At 32.2% G+C, this 4,848-nt stretch overlaps 1 long non-coding RNA gene across 1 annotated transcript; it reads right to left on the bottom strand.

The window, feature by feature from the left end:
* Positions 1-555: 555 nt before the first annotated feature.
* On the bottom strand, positions 556-3,100 carry LOC134717478 (uncharacterized). The gene is made up of 3 exons (XR_010107332.1): positions 2,984-3,100; positions 1,438-1,569; positions 556-718 (listed from the first exon to the last, which is right to left on the bottom strand). It is a non-coding gene; the product is annotated as an uncharacterized LOC134717478 (long non-coding RNA).
* Positions 3,101-4,848: the final 1,748 nt, after the last annotated feature.

The raw sequence follows: 4,848 nt of genomic DNA, 5'->3' as shown, positions 1-4,848 counted from the left end.
AGAATTCTATGCAACTGTCATACAAGTTGTAGGTTTTGGCTAGCGATAAAACCAGGTTTAATTCAATGTTTTCTCAATACAGAAATGACTGTTCCAAAAGAGGGGCGAAAGATACCAGAGGAACATTCAAACTCATAAATCGAAAATAAACTGACAACGCCATGGCTTAAAATAAAAAAGACAAACAGACAAATAACAGTACACAAGAAACAACATAGAACACTTTTTTTTAGCAATACGAACCCCACTAAAAACTGGGGGTGATCTCAGGTGCTCCGGAAGTGTTAGCAGATCCTGCACCACATGTGGCACCCGTTGTGTTCCAAGTTAGGAATATGAAATTTGTTTTCCATTCATTTGAAATGTTTGAGCTTTTTATTTTGCCATTTTGATAAAAAAAAAATCGTTTTGAAATTTACTTGTAGTTGGGTGTTTTTAAACGCGCGTCTGTCGTACGCAATCGTATTAAGCCCATTATCTTGCCTTAGTTTGTGCGTAGATGACGACAAGCGTTTTGAAATTGAGATTGATTAAATAGAAGTTGTTAACACTGAGCATATTTAAGATTGTTTATTCGAGTTCGTAATATAGTTTCATGATAGTTTGATTTATGTGATACGTAATAAAAGAAAGTTAGATTTGGAATACTAGTCGTAAATTATCCCGGTTTTGGTTTGGCTCATCATTTAACCACTTCATTTATCAACCAATTTTAATCCTGAAGTATGAAAAAAATAGGATAACAAAAGTACATAAAATAACTGATAATAACTGAACAGTTTTTACAGGATACTGCTATTTTCGGAGCTTCTTGTAAATCTAAGTAATTTGTTGCAATGCAATAACCTATAAATACGAAGTCTTTTTGTTGAGAGAATTTATGTTGAACACTTTCCAGTAAATGGCATAAAAATACCAAGAAATTAGATTAGGGCCCGGTTGGTAAAAAGATTGGTAAAGTTATCTACTTTACAATTTTTTAATAACCGAATTTGACCAAATGAATGTGTAGTGGATGTTGCTGTATATCATATTTGTTTTTTGTTTATTGTTTTGTGCATACACCAGGCCGTTAGTTTTTTTGTTTGGATTGTTTTACCTATGTCGTTTCGGGGCCTTTTGTAACTTGTTCTGCGATATGCGCTTTTATAGCTATGCGGTATTGATTGTTTTCATTGTTGAAGTCTGTACGATGTGGTATAGTGGATATCCTTCTACGTTATTAAGTCCTGGTGGAGAGTTGTCTCATTGGCAATAACGTCACATCTTATTTAAATATGACTTTCATGTACGCAATTTTTCATCTAAAATAACCAAAGCGTTCCTAGAGGTCAACATACAAAAGTCTTCAAAGATAGAAAGGTGCTTTTTGAGATATTTTTTATTGAAAAATCCTAAATATAAATTATTAGAAATTAAAAAGAATTTAATACTCACAACACTTGTTGCACGATTTTTTACAGAAAAACTGAGCTTCCGGTCTTCCACAAACAGCCGACAGAAATGATTGGTCATTACAGTCAATCACGTGATCTTCACACACCATAGTCTGTTGAGTCGTAGGTGGAGCTGCAAAATATATGTGCCGATAGTTTAGTGAATTAGCATCCAACATTTATTTATATATTTCTGAATCAAAGTAGATGCTGAGTTTATTCCCATAAGACAGCAACATGAGGACAAAAATAACCAACAGACATCTAGACGGCAACATATAACCTTCAACAATAGACAGGCCTCTCTATAGGATATAGTTTCAGACTTTTAATAGTCCCAAAATTAAAATGTATATGAAGTTAGCGACCGTTTAGTTGTGTTTTGTCCCGTAGAACTAGGGTTTCATAAGCCTGTAGCGATGGTACTAATACAGCACCGAGAGATGCAAATTAATATATATATCACAGTTGGCTACGATCAGCCTCAACTTCCAGTGCATCCCTCTATTACTGCGGAACAAGCAAGGTCAGGAGCCTTATATATAGGACCTGACGATGTTAGGAGGGATTGACACCTAGTAGAAATGGAAAGGCACATTTTCACCAAGAACCAAATGAGACCGACTAAGTATCAGTTTAGTTATTTGTTATTAAAATATTCAATATTCAATTGACTGATATTTGTCGATTCAATATTTAAAAAAAATTTATGATTAAAAGTAATTGCAGTTCGAATGACAGACATGTAGTAAATCGTTTTGTGACCCCCCACAAGTTATGATATTCTAACTCTTACGTAAATCCAAATTTCCTCTTAAGGTTGATAAATAGATTTGTATCAATAAAATGCAACCAACGATGCATTTTTATAACTTATATATATATATCTTTCAATATAAAAAAATTCGGATTATAAAGACCTTCTTTATCTTTAAATCTTCATAATATTATGCATATAGTTAGCTTACATATAAATTCAAATGACATCAACAGGAATTTGTTGATACTTCTTTTCTTGGAAGTTTATGGAGGACTCAAAGTGCATATCAAACTAGCACGTTGAGCCCTCCATACATCTTGAAGACGAAACGTTTCCATAAATCTCGTAATATATATCTGTTTACATATTAACATATTTTGTAAAAAAATTCTTTTCAATTTTCCGTTGATTTTTGTTGATTTTTGATAGCAAAGTGATTAAAATATTAAAAAAAGATAAAATATTTAATGAAAAAAAACCTCAGTGTATTCCACGTTGATTTTTTAATGACTCATTTTATAACCATTTAGCCAGAATGATTTGATTGAACAATTACACATTAAACGGGTGTCAAAATTTTGTGAAAACGAGAGAGAAATCGTGAATTTTCTATCACCTTTAACAGTTTTCATTCTATACAAGTGTCAAAAAAGAAAAGAAAACATAACGCAGAGAGAGATTGAGGAAATAAAACCCAAGCAAAATGAAGAAGTTGAACTCATATCCTTCTGAAGGGTAAGCAGCTTGTATCCACAATAAAGTATCTTGTACAAAAAATAATACTTACGGTACAATCCACATGTTTTTTTGCAGTGTTGTCTCAAATCCCGGTCTCTGCACACAAGAGATACAGCTGCCGAATTTTTACAGATTGGTATATCATCATCTAGACAAGATGTGTTAGTACTGGTTGTACTTGGGATACTGGTTGTAGTGGGGATACTGATTGTGCCTGTAAAAATGACCATGTCTAGTAAATTGATTGATTGACCTTTCATTATTATAAAACATTGAATTAAAGTAACATTATTGCATACCAATCCAAATGCTAGCCTTACTGATTCATGTCATTGAAATGAAAGCGGGAGGTTTGGATAGCCACAAAACCATTTTTAACCCACCACTATTTTTTAAAATGTCCTGTACCAAGTAAGGAAAATGGCAATTATTATCTTATAGTTCGTTTCTGTGTGTGTTGCATTGTCGTTTTGTTTTTTGTTTCATTTTAGTATATTTCTGTTGTTTCGTTGTTTTCCTCTTATATTTGATGTGTTTCCCTCAGTTTTAGTTTATAATCCGGATTAGTTTTTTCTTAATCGACTTTCAAACTTCGGTATACTACTGTTGCCTTTATTTACGAAAGATATTTTTCTTGGATTTTTTCAATTTTATACACAATTTATCAATGAATAAGTGCAGTAGTAAAATTTGAATCATTTGCGAAAAAAAATGTTTACTCATTTACGGTTACACTTATTTAGAATTCTTTTTTTTAGGAACGCGTTGTTTTGCTAGATAAAATGAGAAAAGTAAAGTATAAAAAATACCAAGCTTCAATGAAAATTAAAAACGGAGAGTCCCTTATTAAATTCAAAATCAAAACCTCAAACACATCAAGCGAATGGAAGCTATATAACTGTCATATTCCTGAATTGACACCGGCATTTTCTTATGTAGAAAATGGTTGATTTAATCTGGTTTTATAGCTAATTTGAATAAAGGAACAAGTCCCGAGAAGGGCAGTTTCACAATAATGTTAAAGCCCTGTATTGATTGCTGATAAAATTGATGTTAGTCATTTAGGAAGAGGTTTCGTGGAACACTTGAAAGACACAGCACAATAACGTTGTAATCACTACAAACTGCCCAGAGTCTGAATTGACCAGTTTTTGTGCTCGACCAGTAAAATCGAGCACACGTTTTATTCGACTTGTCTCGACATTGTCTCGACTGTACTTAACTGTACTTAAGTGAACTCGACTAGGTCTCGACTTTACTTAATTAGTCTGATTCAGTACTTGATGATCTTTGTCTAGTCTGAAATGGTCTTGACCAAGGCTTGACCTGTCTCGACCTGTCTCGACCTGTCTCGACTAGTCTTGACCTTCAAATTTAGTTTTGACTGGTGTAAATCAGCCCATCTAACTTAATTAAATATTGATCTTACAAAATGCAAGCTTATTATATTGTTTGATTTATTGCTGTGAAATAAAAAAAAAAATTACAATAGGTAAAAATATAAATTATTATATAAATTCAGATAGGCATCTTTATTTTTTTTTATAACTTTTTCAAATCAACTTGGATTTTCATCAAACTATGCAGCTATCTTAGATATATATCAGGCTTACTGGATCCGAGGTCATTTTGTTTTTAGTTGTATTGTTGTCAAATTCAAGAACTCATTAATCTAGGTAAAAAAAGCTAGAATTTGCAGTTCAAACAAAATATATATAGAGATAGTACACTTTAATTTTTTTAATAACTTTTTCAAATCAACTTGGATCTTCTTCAAACTTTACAGCTACCTTGGTGATGTATTAATCTTACTGAATCCCATGTTGTTATGAAGTTTGGTGTATTGCTGTCAAATTTAAGAATTAAATTAATCTAGGTCAAAAAAGCTAGAATTTGCAGTTTGGACAAAATACA

This window comes from Mytilus trossulus, chromosome 5 (genome assembly GCF_036588685.1).
Source record: "Mytilus trossulus isolate FHL-02 chromosome 5, PNRI_Mtr1.1.1.hap1, whole genome shotgun sequence".
NCBI lineage: Eukaryota > Metazoa > Mollusca > Bivalvia > Mytilida > Mytilidae > Mytilus > Mytilus trossulus.
Note: the sequence above shows the minus strand (reverse complement) of the source record. Positions and strands in the feature narration are given on the sequence as shown.